Here is a 14,827-nt window from a genome sequence, read left to right as displayed (position 1 = left end):
AGAGTGGGAGAGAGGTGAATTGTATATGTATATAATTGTATATAACTGTATATTATACATATAATTTGTATAAATAACAAGCGAGATTGGGAGAGGGAGGAGAGAGGAGAGCGAGATTGAGAGAGGGAGGACAGAGGAGAGCGAGAGAGGGCAAAGAGTGGGAGAGTGGTGAATTGTATATGTATGTAGGTTAAAGAACTGTATATTATACATATGTATTTGTATATCTTGGTGAAGTATACATATACAAACATGACTAATTAGACAAACTCGAAGTCAGCCCACGTAATTAATGTATAATGTTAGTCGCGAATGGTAATTATAGCAAACTATAGCTATGATGAAATATAGTATAAGTTTGCTTAGCTGCGTAATTTTTTTTCCCCCAAAAAAAAAACACCCCTCACCTAACTTTTAGTTTTTGGGTTAAAATAAGTTAGTTTGATATTTATCTAACACTCTAATAAGTCAAAAGCTGACTTCTAAGTCAGTTTGACCAGTTTTTAAGTTCATCCAAACATGCTCTTATTTGCTAAACACATCATCAAGCTTTTTTTAATTTCAACACTTCTATCTAAATACATAACTATTTATTTTAAAATAAATTTCAAACACTTTCAATATTTTTAAAAAGTTATTTAAGCCCATCCAAACGGGGTCTAAATCTATAATCCACCCCAACCATCCAAAGGTTTGAGTGTCAGCAAAGAACAACAGCATACATAATGACGAGTATACCAAATTTTTTTTAAAGAGTGACACACCTGCAAGTGCTTTCACCAATTTGTCTTCCAAATCCCTCAGCTCAACTTTTAACTTTCCAAGTTTTGCTGTCGCAACCAAACAATTAAATCAAATAATCCAATCAATAAGATCACAAATGAGAAAAAGAAATAAACATTGAGTTCTGTGTGCATTTTAAATAATCTAATCAGTAGTGTAATCACTTTGTTGCCTGGCATCTTGAATTCCCCCATTGAGTTATCGGGGAAACAAACATTGCCATTTAGCATGGCTAGAGACAAAGCGGGCCTCCATTTTGTTTAATTTTACTTAAGCATAACATTTTTGTTATGCCTTACCCATTTGAGCTATTTGCAGACCAATACTTTTAGTTCTGTGTGCATTTTAAAGAAGAGATTGCAGCTCATTGTATTTGCTGATTAATATATCTTTATCCATGACGCCAATTACACATGTTTTGTAATAAAATTCATGTTTTAAGTTGGAATGGAATTCAATGATCTTAGAAAGGATTGAGAGTTTGAGCCGTTGGCCATTATGCCTCAATCCTTTTACAACTGTATAATGTTACAACTGAAAGACGAAACTAGTGGTCATGTTTATAAATGGAATCCATACATATTTTTGCTTACAAAGCTGAATAATTGATTTTCTGTTTGAAAAATATCTTGTAAAATATGCTTTCAATAAATATTGTCCATACATGATTTTGCTTTAATTTCCCAAATATATTAGGCTATGATTAACTGGGTTTACATTTTTGAAAGAAGTAAAAGGTGAATGGAGCTCTATTATGGTTTTGAAAGTTTTTTTTTTAAAAAAAATGGTAGGTATCATTGAAATTCTCAACTTAAGAAATTAGTTAACAATGTATTATCCATGCTAAAGTTGGTTGTACTTTAAGCTCCTCATAGTATTGACAAATTATCACAAGATCAATAGTTAAAATGGATTCGTAAATTGAATTAGGAAATTCCGTTTGCTTCTGTGGTTGGCATTGTCAATGGATTGAGGCTTATTTTACTTTGCAATTACTTTTGAACATATGAAATAATGGCTCTGTATTGTATTTAGCAATGAGTGAACAACAACAACTCAGTTTTTCAACAAGAATAAGCAAACACAAAAAATGTAGTTCGTAAACAGTTCTGTAACAGAATATCGACTAACTGATTGAACTTCACTCAGTTCTTCAACAAGACTATAGCAAACTCAAAAATGCAGTTCCTAAACCCAAAATATTCCATGAGATCACTCAGATTCGTCAGAAGGGTAATTCTCAGGATGGTTCTCAGCCACATGAGATTCAAGAAGAGGCAGAGACAAAAACATTACACCACAGAGACGGCAGTAATGGAAGTGATCTGGATGACACGAATTGTTGTGTCGCTGCAGAACTGAAAGAGGCACCCTTGCATTCACCATAATGACAAATATAGCTAGAGTGTTCCGAAATCACCTTAATAATCTATTCAGGCGGCGGAGGTTCCGATCCAGGATCAAGCATATTTTTCTCAGGCAACCGCTTAGTAAGACAATCAAGCGCAGTTAGAGAATCGGTAGTTTTACCATCGTCAAAGTAAAAGTTAGGATAGTTAACGTTTTCATAAACGAGCAAAAACCAACAACAAGAGCATTAAGGAAAGAGTTTATTTTGAAAGAATTATTAACCAGATATTGCAAAATTATTGGACATAAATACCCCGATCATATATGCTCAAAATGTCAGGGAGAAGATAATGTCATACCAGATGTCCAAATCGAATGAAGATACGTGGAAAGCAAAAAAAAAAAGAAGGACATAGAAAGAAAAAGTGATAAAATAAATAGTAAGAGTCATTCATGAACAGAAAAGGTCGTTCATGAAAGATCATATGTGAATAGTAAGAGTCATGTGTAAATAGTAAGAGTCATTATGCAAAAGTTTTTTATTTTCTAGTGTCGGCCGAAATAATAAAAGCCATGTGTAAAGTAGTGTCGGCCACTTGGCCAAAGCAGTAAGTTTTGTTCCTTGTATAAAAGGAGGGCTTTCCCTCATAATAAAATAAGCCTAAATAATTACCCTTAATGAAAATATAGATACGAAGAAGAAATTACAATCCTTCTTAGGATTAGTAAACCAAGTAAGGGAATACATACCAAAATTAGCAGAACATTTAAAACCATTACACAAAAAACTTAAAAAAGATGTCGAATATTATTTTGACAATAAAGATAAAGAACATATAAGACATATTAAAAACTTATATAAAAAACTACCAAAACTATATTTCCCCAATGAAAACAAATTATTTACTTATATTGTTGAAACAGATTCGAGCAATCACAACTATGGAGGAATCTTAAATATAAATATAACAAAGAAAAAATAGAACACCATTGCAGATATCACTCAGGATCCTATACAGAAGCACAATTAAATTCGGAAATAAATAGAAAAGAACTAGTTGGATTATATAAATGTTTATTAGCTTTTTAGCCATATGTTGTTTATAACAAATTTATTGTAAGAACAGATAATACACAAGTAAAATAATGGATAACGCGAAAAATACCAGACTCAATGACAACAAAGGAAATAAGAAGGCTTGTATTAAATATAAAAAAATTTACATTTACCATTGAGGTAATAAAAACTGACGAAAATGTTATTGCGGACTACCTATCAAGACAAAGGAACCCAAACTAAGCCAGAAAAAGATACAATGGAAGAAATACTCAAAGCCATTACTACACTTTCTACAAAAGTGGACAGTATGGATTAAGAGTTACAAAAGATGAAAAATATAAGTTAATTTGGGGGTGGAAGCGGATTTTTAGAAGGAGACAGAGAGTGTATTGGAAAAGGCTTATTTTATTATGAGGGAAAGCCCTTCTTTTATACAAGGAAGAAAACTTACTGCTTTGGCCAAGTGACCGACACTACTTCACACATGGCCTTTTTTATTTCGGCCGACACTAGAAAACAAAAAACTTTTACATAATGACTCTTACTATTTACACATGACTCTTACTATTCACATATAACCTTTCATGAACGACCTTTTCTGTTCATGAATGACTCTTACTATTTATTTTATCACTTTTTCTTTCTATGTCCTTCTTTTTTTGCTTTCCACGTATCTTCATTCGATTTGGACATCTGGTATGACATTATCTTCTCCCTGATATTTTGAGCATATATGGTCGGGGTATTTTTGTCAAATAATTTTGCAATATCTGATTAATAATTCATCCGAAATAAACTCTTTCCTTAATGCTCTTGTTGTTGGTTTTTGCTCCGGCTTGAGTAAACTGAGTATCCATTGGCGTATCTCCTCCATATCTTGTTCTCTAACTTCCCTAGAATTTGAATATATCATAACTTGCTCCCATACATAATAGCTCCATATTGAATTTCCGTTTAAATAATTATTGGTTAGTTCATTTAGAATAGTTGTGATTCCAATAACTATCTTGTTGGCGTAGAATTCTGGTATCTCAATTCTTTGTATTTCTTGTTGTGTCCCGATATCTTCCGGAATTATCATATCTCTGGTCAAACCAATCTTTATAACTTGTATAATTGGCTTTATCTCATCAAATAATGTCTCCGCTGGTGCTGAATAAAACTTTATATAAAATAATGTTCCTTTAGTAATTCTTTTATAGTTCATAAAGGCTTTGTATAGCTCCGGTATGGTCGATATTTCATTCTCCTGTTTGGGTATAAACTGTGTTGAGTAATCCATAACTATAACACATTTTCACTAGATTTGTATTGGTGCCTGGTTGCGCTATTAACTTATTATATCCTTGTAGCTTTTGGGTTATAAAATCAGTATGACGGTCTTTGGCAATTGGAGATCTTGGTGTTGAGTTTAAATAATTTTGGATTTTATAAAGGTTTTCAATATATGAGCGGGTTATGTGGTTGTAGACTTTTTTATCTTGGTTTAAACTTTTCGAGTAAGTAGTTGTTTGTGGTGGTATAAAAAAAGAGTTTTTTTGGTTTTTCAGAATAAACGGTTTATCGAAGATTTTGTTCATATTTGAGTTCATATATCTTATTCCACTTACTCCTTTTGTTGTAGAGGTGCTGGCTGTAGCTGCATTTAAACAAACATTGTCATGGGTTTTATGGAGTATCCCAACGTCTCCTTGTAGCTCTGGAATTTTTCTTTCTTCCGATCGACATAGCTCTGCATTTTTATAGTCATGCTGCTGACTTATATTTTTCATCTTTTGTAACTCTTTATCCATACTGTCCACTTTTGTAGAAAGTGTAGTAATGACTTTGAGTATTTCTTTCATTGTATCTTTTTCTGGCTTAGTTTGGGTTCCTTTATCTTGATAGGTAGTCTGCAATAACATTTTCGTCAGTTTTTATTACCTCAATTGTAAATGTAAAATTTTGTATATTTAATACAAGCCTTCCTTTGTTGTCACTGAGTCTGGTATTTTTCGCGTTATCCACCATTTTACTTGCGTATTATCTGTTCTTACAATAAATTTGTTATAAACAACATATGGCTCAAAAGCTAATAAACATTTATACAGTCTAAATAGTTCTTTTCTATTTATTTCCCATTTTAATTGTGCTTCTGTATAGGATCCTGAGTGATATCTGCGATGGTGTTCTATTTTTCTTTGTCATATTTATATTTTAAGATTCCTCCATAACTGTGCTTGGTCGAATCTGTTTCAACAATATAAGTAAATAATTTGTTTTCATTGGGGAAATATAGTTTTGATAGTTTTTTACATAAGTTTTTAATATGTCTTATATGTTCTTTATTTTTATTGTCAAAATAATATTCGACATCTTTCTTAAGTTTTTTGTGTAATGGTTTTAAATGTTATGCTAATTTTTGTATGTATTCCCTTACTTGGTTTACTAATCTTAAGAAGGATTGTAATTTTTTATTTGTATCTATATTTTCATCAAGGGTAATTATTTTCTGTACTATGTGGGTTTGCATCTTTATCCCATTTTTATCTATTTGTATTCCTTGATATTCTATCTGAGGTTTCATAATTTCTGCGTTCTTTTTACTTAGGCTTATACCAGAATGTTTAATTATGTGTATAAATTTTTCTAATAACCTGATACGTTCATCTTGTGTTTTTGAGTATAATAGTATATCATCTATATAGACAATACAATTTTCTAATTGATTAAAATATTTGTCCATAAAATGTTGGTATCTTCCTGGTGCATTTTTATATCCAAATGGTAGAACATTCTATTCATAAAATCCTTGTGGTACAGTAAATTTTGTTAGCTGTTTAGATTCTTCTTCTAGTTTCAAGTGATAAGATCCTGATTTACAATCGAATTTACTGAAATATTTATATCCTTGTATCTGTCTTATTTTAGTATCTTATTTGGTATTAGGTAATTATAATTTACCTCGTTTTTGTTCACTATGTTTATTAACTATAAATGTTGGACTTGTATGTTTACTATTGCTTTCCTGTATATAATTATTCTTCAAATAGTTCATCTATATGCATTTTGAATTCTTCTAAATCATCAAAATTATATTTTAATGGTTTTTGTGTTATTATACTATTTTCATCTATTAGTTTAATTTTTACCTTAATCTTATGCTTTTCCCATCCTTCTAATGGATTTCACTATATAATAATTCTAGTTGTTCGTTAATTATTTTAACTTTATCTATTGTAAATATGATAATTTCTAATTGTGTTATTTGATTTTTACTTATATTTTTTATTTCCTGATTTATTTTTTCACTTCCTTTTATCCATTCTGTGGGTTCACGTTGCTTGTTATTTACTCTTTTTGCTCTTATTTTATTTCCGCATGGTGTAGTAAACCACCAATGTGTTTTTGTTATAATATGTGGGTAAAATCTTTCTAAAAAGGCATTTCTAATAACATATCTTTGGTTGTAAATTCAAAATTGCACATTTCTTCTATTGTTAGTATTTTATCCCATATTTGTATTTTTATATTTTTTGCTTTATATGTAATCATACTACCTTCATTATTAAATTCTGTCACTACCATATGTGTTTTTAATTTTTTCCATTTATCTTCCAGCAAACAATTATATTTACATATATTTGCTTCTGCTCCTGCATCTATCATGGGGGTATAATATCTGTTGTGGTATCCTTCTACAATAATTTTTGCAAGTATATATATTTTCATTATTCATTTTGTTATTTTGATAATTATTTTCTTATTTTGATAAGTTATTGTTAATTGTTCATTCCCTATGTTATATGATTTAACTTTTTCTAACCATTTTATTCCTAGGGTAATGTTCTGGTTTCCTTGGTAGATTTTAAATGGTATTACTAATGGTATTCCTCCTATAATTATTTCTTTTTTTGTTATTTCTTCGTTTGTGGTTACTATCTCACTAGGTAATCCGGGGCATAAGTGTCCTGTTTTTATAATTTCTGTTTCTAGTACTAATTCTCTCGTTATATAATTCTCTTCTTGTCCTGTGTTTATTAGAATTTTATATCTTCTCTGGTCTATTATTCCTGTTACAAACTAGTGGTATGGTGTTATTTCTTCTGTATTAAATGAATTTTGTGAAATATCATAGTTTCTTTTAGATGTGCTCATTCTTGATGAGGTAGTTCTAGTTAATGTATTCGGTACATTTGAGGTACTCAGTCTTTCTTTTACAATTTCTAAATATTCTTCTATGTCAATTTCTTTGTAGCTATAGTCATTGTTGTCTATTATAGTAATTATTCTTTCAAAAGGATTTTCTATTTTTATTTTATCAATTTTATTTCTTGCCGTTACTTTATGTTTTGTTGTTAGTATATATAAGTTTTTACATCTTGCTGTAAATATTTTACTATCTGGTGTTATTTCTATTTTAGACATTTTCCAATATAGAACTAATGATTAATCTATATTTCTATCTGTTAATGCTACTGAGTAGTTGGCACTTATTATAAATTTAAATTTTTGGTATATTAAGTTTCCTTTTGCTGCACTAATTACGCTTTTTTCTATAGGGTATAATTCTATCATCTGCTAAATATATTTCAATAGGTGTATCTATTCCTTCTCTAAAACAAGCTTTTATTAATATTTTTGTTCCTCCTAAATGTACGTATTTTATGGGTGTTTTAGCTTTTATATCTTGTATTTCTTTATTTATTATTCTCTTATTTAGTTTAGGTATTTGTGCTTTTCCTCTTGTATATTTACAATCTATGATGTGTTCTTTTTGGCTAACTACATAGTATTTATCTTTTTGTCTTTTGAACCAATTCCTTAAGGTAGGTATTTCAAATATTTTTTCAACACTTAAATCTAATTCTTTTCCTTTTATTTGTTCAAAGATTGTATTATCAAATATAATTTTTGTTCTGATAATTCTTCATTTTGATAGTCTTCTTTTGATATTATTTTTATGTCATCCTCAGACATTAGATTTCTTCTTCATTATCTAGATCAATATTTGTTTCTTCATTTTCTATTTTGGTTTCTATATCCGATACTTCATATATACTGTCATTTTCACTTAATTCATAGTCTATGTAATCTAGTTGCATGTATTCGTCATTGTCTATAATTACTTCTGCAATTTGTTTTCCTTTTGGATTTTTAGGTAACTTACAATCTCTAGCTAAATATCCTATCTTTCCGCAGTTGTAACAAGTACATTCTGATAGTTTTCTCTTTGGTCTGTACGGTCTTTTTATTTTATAATTTTTTACATAATATCTTTGTCTTGGTTTTTTGTATTTATATCTAGTTTTGGTTTTTTTATAATTTTTCTGTCGTTTAGATCTTTGTTTTTTATAATATTTATCTGTACAACCAAACTGTGGTGCTATTTTATCTTTACAGCATGCTAGATTTTTAATTAATACTTTCTCCATTTTTCTTTTTTCTTTTTGGTTTTCACATAATCTGATGTAGAAATTTTATTCTAGCTCCTAAATTATCTGTTAATCCTTCATTATTCCAATCTTTAATTATTTTTGTACTAAATGGTTCTGGTAGTTTTGTAAAATATTGTTGTCTTATTGCTTTTGCTTCATTTATATCATATCTTGCTTTATAATAATATTATTTAAATGCACATGTGTATTCTTCTATATAACACATTTTACATATAGCTAATTTTGTCATAAGTTGTCTATTTATTATTTTTTCTCTATTTTGTTCTTTTATTTCTGTAGTCATGCCACCAAATTCATTTCGTATTGCTAATTCATATTTATCTAATATATCTATCTTTGTTGTTGATGGGGACCCATCTATTTTCTTATCACTCCTAAGTGTTTCTAGACTTTCCGGGGGTAAATTTCCTATCCATAATTTCGTTGTTTCAACAAATGTTCTTTCTATATATCCTGGCGTTTCTTTTGTTGTTATTTTGTTATCAATTAGTTGTTTAGATATATTTCCTACCCATAGTAAGATTGCTTTATTTATATCTATAACACAATCTAGATCTAAAAAGTTATATTGTTCAGTTATTGGTCTAGGCGTCCATTTTTTATTTAATCTACTATTCCATATTGCATTTGTCCTATCTGATCGTTCATAATTATCTGTATAATAAGTTGTTTTTGTCCATCTGGGACTACTCCTAGGACTATTATCCGGGGTTTTAACTCTTGATGTGCTAGGTTGATTTATATCTCCTGTATTTATTTCTAATTTTTTCGGCTTATTTACTTGTTCTAGAATTTCTGTGTATGTTTCGCTTATATCACTTATCTCTGATTTTTTATCGTTCATTGTATCTGATTCATTTATTTCGTCTATTTCAAGATTTTCATTTAATTTTTGTTTCATCTTGTTTATTTCATTAGTCAATTCAAGTTCTACTTGTTTTTCTTTTTGTTTGTTTTCATATAATAATTTTAGTTTAGCTAATTCTTTTTCTAATTCACTTATTTTTGTATTTTTTAGTTCTTCTAAATGTTGTACTTCCTGTTTTGCTTGTGTTTTTATTTTTTCAATCTCTTTTGATTTATCTATTTCTTCATTTTCCTTTGTTATTCTTACCATAGCTTTTAAACTATCTTCTAATTTTGTTGTTTCCTTTTCTAACATTAAATACAAGTTATTTCCTATTTTTTTATATCGTCTTCCTAAATTTGAAAATATTATTTTTATTACTAGTCCATCTTGATTTTCGTATGTTTTTTCGTCTACTGCAATTTTTTCTTTATTCATTATGATTAATGTTGTAACTTATATCATGTTGTAATTTATATTCGAGGCAATTTATTTGTATTTCTAATATAACTTTTCTTTGTGCTAATATTGATTTATTACATACTCCTGCTAATATATTTTCTTCTAATCTTCCTTTTCTGTATTTTAACTCTTGTCTTTTTTCAATTATTTTCTCTATCAGTTGTTGCGTATATATTTCTTTGTTCATATTGTTTTTTCAAATAACAAACATATTTATATTCTGTTTTAGAAATTATATCTATCAAAAGATTTGTTTTATTAGTTGTTGTTTTAGTAAGTTGTAATAATTCATATTCTATGTATAAGGTTTTTAACTTTTTCTGTGTCTTTCGTACTTTTCTTTCTATCTTAGTTTTTGTTATGGTAGTTAATTTATTTGATATTGGATTATTCTTCATAGTTTTAAGAATAAAATATTTTTTTCATAATATTCTTTTTTAAGTAGATCTAATCGTTGTATTTCATTAGCGTTGTTTGCAATATATTCTAAATATTCATTTTCTCTAGTTCTTAAATATTTGTATAAATTTTCAATTAGTAATTTTCTAAGTAGTTCTATTTATTCTTTAGTTTCTTTCAAGAATTGCAAGTATAAATGTCACGACCCAAACCGGGTTGCGACTGGCACCCACACTTACCCTCCTATGTGAGCGAACCAACCAATCTAACCTTAACATTTCAATATAATATCAACAGAAAGTAATGCGGAAGACTTAAACTCATTAAATAAAGACCAATCATTAACTTCTAAAATTCAACATCTATTATTCCCCAAAATCTGGAAGTCATCATCACAAGAACATCTACGATCAAACGACTAAACTAAGAGTATTCAAAAAGCTAAAAATACATAAGAAGCTAGTCCATGCCGGAAGTTCAAGGCATCAAGACTTGAAGAAGAAGATCCAGTCCAAGCTAGAAGCATTAGCTCACCCTGAATTTCCGATGTAGTAAGACTGGCTTGAATTACTGTTGAGTTGAGGACGATGACACGTTTGCTGCACTCCACAAATAAACAAGAAGAGAACATAAAAGTAGGGGTCAGTACAAAACACGGGTACTGAGTAGATATCATCGGCCAACTCAAAATAGAAATCAATATATACCAAGTAATATCATAAAATCAACTATGATACTCAACATGTAGCAACACCAAATACTATATCATTAACAATTACCTTCAAGTTCACACATGAGGACTCAAGCCTCGATACCATACTCATTTGGGAATCATGTTCATTAGATTGAGTATATTAACATCTTTCAAGATTCATTATCTTTATTTCTCTTGTGTCGGTACGTGACACTCCGCTCCCTCAATGCTCATTAATCCTCTTGTGTCGGTACGTGACACTCCGCTCCCTCAATGCTCATTAATCCTCTTGTGTCGGTACGTGACACTCCGATCCCCTAAATCTATGTGTCGGTATGTGACACTCCGATCCCCTAAATCTATGTGTCGGTTCGTGACACCCGATCCCCTAAATCTATGTGTCAGTTCGTGACACCCGATCCCCTAAATCTACGTGTCGGTTCGTGACACCCGATCCCCTAATACTACGTGTCGGTTCGTGACACCCGATCCCCTAATACTACGTGTCGGTTCGTGACACCCGATCCCCTAATTCTACGTGTCGGTTCGTGACACCCGATCCCCTAAATCTACGTGTCGGTTCGTGACACCCGATCCCCTAATACTACGTGTCGGTTCGTGACACCCGATCCCCTAATTCTACGTGTCGGTTCATGACACCCGATCCCCTAATACTACGTATCGGTTCGTGACACCCGATACCCTAATTCTACGTGTCGGTTCGTGACACCCAATCCCCTAAATCTACGTGTCGGTTCGTGACACCCGATCCCCTAATTCTACGTGTCAGTTCATGACACCCGATCCCCTAATTCTACGTGTCGGTTCGTGACACCCGATCCCCTAATCTCCTTCCATCAATTCATCAAGCCTTCTTTCTTACCAAGGCATCATCAATCTCATTACTTTAGTTCATCAAGCCTTCTCCCTTACCAAGGCATCATCATTAAAAAGAGATTAGGTTTTTATCAAGATTTGGGATTCAATAACTTCATCATGCTTAATATAATCACAATTATATAATCACGTTCATGCATGCATACAATTAAGCACATAGTAGGGTTTACAATACTACCAATACATATCATTCTCTATTAAGAGTTTACTATAAAAGCATGAAAACCATAACCTACCTCCACCGAAGATTCGTGATCAAGCAAGCAAATTTTCTCAGAGCTTTGTGTTTTTCCCCTTCTCGATCGTCTCTCTCTCTATCGATTCCCTTCTCTCTCTTTCTCTTATTCTTTCTATTTTCTTTATTCAAACCCTCTTTCTTTTACCCTAATTAGTATATAATTAAGAATAAAAGATGACAATAATAGCCCACTAATTAACTTAAGGTTACCTCTTTTATCCCCCAAGAAATTGAGTTATTAATATAGACCCCACGAAATATATAATTATAGCAGGAATAGTCCAAAATGCCCCTTTAAAACTTAACCAGAATTCCGACTTCCACTGGGATTACGCAACCTGTGACGTCCCGTCGCGCTTGCGACGGTCCGTCATGCAGGTTCGTCAGAGACTCGATTTCCTTAAGGAGTCTGTGACGGCCCGTCATACCTACGACGGTCCGTCCTGCACTTCCGTCATGACGTTCAGAGAATCGTTCCCTGTACCAAATTCTCAAGAGTTGAAGTGTTTTGAAACGGTGGATCACGACGGTTTGTCTTGCCTGTGACGGTCCGTCCTGCGGGTCCGTCACAGAGTTCAGAGATTCGATTTCAGCACCCAAATTTTAAAATTTCTAAGTGTTTTGGGACGAGACACCCTCGACGGTCCGTCGTGCCCATGACGTTTCGTCGTGGGTTCCGTCGTCTCAGCCTGTTTTTCCAGAAATAAAATCTGCTGCTCAAAACGACTAAACAGGTCGTTACATTAGATACCAATTTACCCATCGTTCGTCCCCGAACGATCACAAGAAGGAAAACAAGGGCGAAAAGGAGTACCTGAATCTGTAAACAGATATGGGTATCTTTCTCGCATATCCGCCTCCTTCTCCCAAGTGGCTTCTTCAACGGGTCGATTCTTCCATTGAACTTTGATGGATGCAATCTCCCTTGATCTCAACTTGCAAATTTCTCTATCTAGAATGGCAACAGGTTCCTCCTCATAAGACAAATTCTCATCAAGCAAAACTGAATCCCAACGATAATGTAATTTCCATCCCCATGATATCTTTTCAACATAGACACATGGAATACCGGATGCACTCCGGACAACCCTGGAGGCAAGGCTAACTTATAAGCCACCTCCCCTACTCACTTAAGTACTTCAAATGGACCAATATACCTTGGGCTAAGTTTACCTCGCTTACCAAATCGCATCACCCCTTTCATTGGCGAAACCTTCAACAAGACTTGTTCACCTTCCATGAATTCTAAGTCTCTAACCTTTCGATCTGCATATTCTTTTTGTCTACTTTGCGCCGCTAGAAGCTTTTCTTGAATAGACTTCACTTTCTTTGTCGAATCCCTCAAAAGGTCAGTACCCCAAGGTCTAACCTCGAATGCATCAAACCAACCAATGGGAGACCTACATCTCCTCCCATACAATGCTTCAAATGGGGCCATATCAATACTTGAGTGAGAGCTATTATTGTATGAAAACTCCGCTAAGGGTAGGAAGCTATCCCAATGGCCACCAAACTCTATCACACATGCACGAAGCATATCCTCCAACACTTGAATCGCCCTTTCAGACTGACCATCGGTCTGAGGATGGAATGCAGTACTAAGGTCCAACCTAGTACCCAATTCCGCATGCAATGTTTTCCAAAACCTAGAAGTAAACTGTGTACCTCTATCTGATATGATGGATAGTGGAACCCCATGCAATCGAACGATTTCTGAGATATAGATCTTGGCTAACTTCTCTGCATTGTAAGTCACCTTTACCGGAATGAAATGAGCAGATTTAGTTAACCTATCAACAATCACCCAAATGGAGTCATACTTATTCATTGTCCTTGGAAGACCAACCACAAAGTCCATTGCAATTCTTTCCCACTTCCATTCCGGAATGGGCATTCTCTGAAGTGTTCCTCCGGGCCTTTGGTGTTCATACTTTACTTGTTGACAGTTTGGACACTTGGCAATAAAGTCAACAATATCACGCTTCATTCTACTCCACCAAAAGTGTTGTTTTAGGTCACGATACATCTTTGTTGCACCCGGATGTATCGAATACCTTGAACTATGAGTTTCTGTCAGAATAGTGTTGATCAAATCATCAACACGGGGCACACATACCCTTCCCTTGATTCTCAAAACACCTTCCTTATCAATTTGTGCTTCCTTAGCCTCTCCTCGCAATACTTTATCTTGGATTCGCCTTAGTTTCTCATCATCAAACTGTTTTCCCTTAATTTTGTCAAGAAAAGAAGATCTTGACTCCACACTAGCCAACAATCCTCCCTTCTCATTTACTTCTAATCTCATCAAGTCATTAGCTAGAGTCTGAACCTCTCTAGCCAATGGGCGTCTAGAAGCTTGCAAGTGAGCTAGACTTCCCATGCTTCCCGCCTTTCTACTTAAAGCATCCGCTACAACATTCGCTTTTCCCGGATGATACAAGATAGTGATATCGTAGTCCTTTAGTAGCTCCATCCATCTCCGTTGCCTCAAGTTCAAATCCTTCTGAGTAAAGACATACTGAAGGCTACGATGATTCGTGTAGACCTCACACTTAACCCCATATAAATAGTGTCTCCATTGCTTTAATGCAAACACTACCGTAGCCAATTCCAAATCATGAGTTGGATAGTTACGTTCATGCACCTTTAATTGCCTTGA

The sequence above is a fragment of the Solanum lycopersicum genome, chromosome 4 (assembly GCF_036512215.1).
Source record: "Solanum lycopersicum chromosome 4, SLM_r2.1".
In the NCBI taxonomy this organism is placed as follows: Eukaryota; Viridiplantae; Streptophyta; class Magnoliopsida; order Solanales; family Solanaceae; genus Solanum; species Solanum lycopersicum.
The sequence above is the reverse complement of the archived record's forward strand: the minus strand, read 5'-3'. Positions refer to the sequence as shown.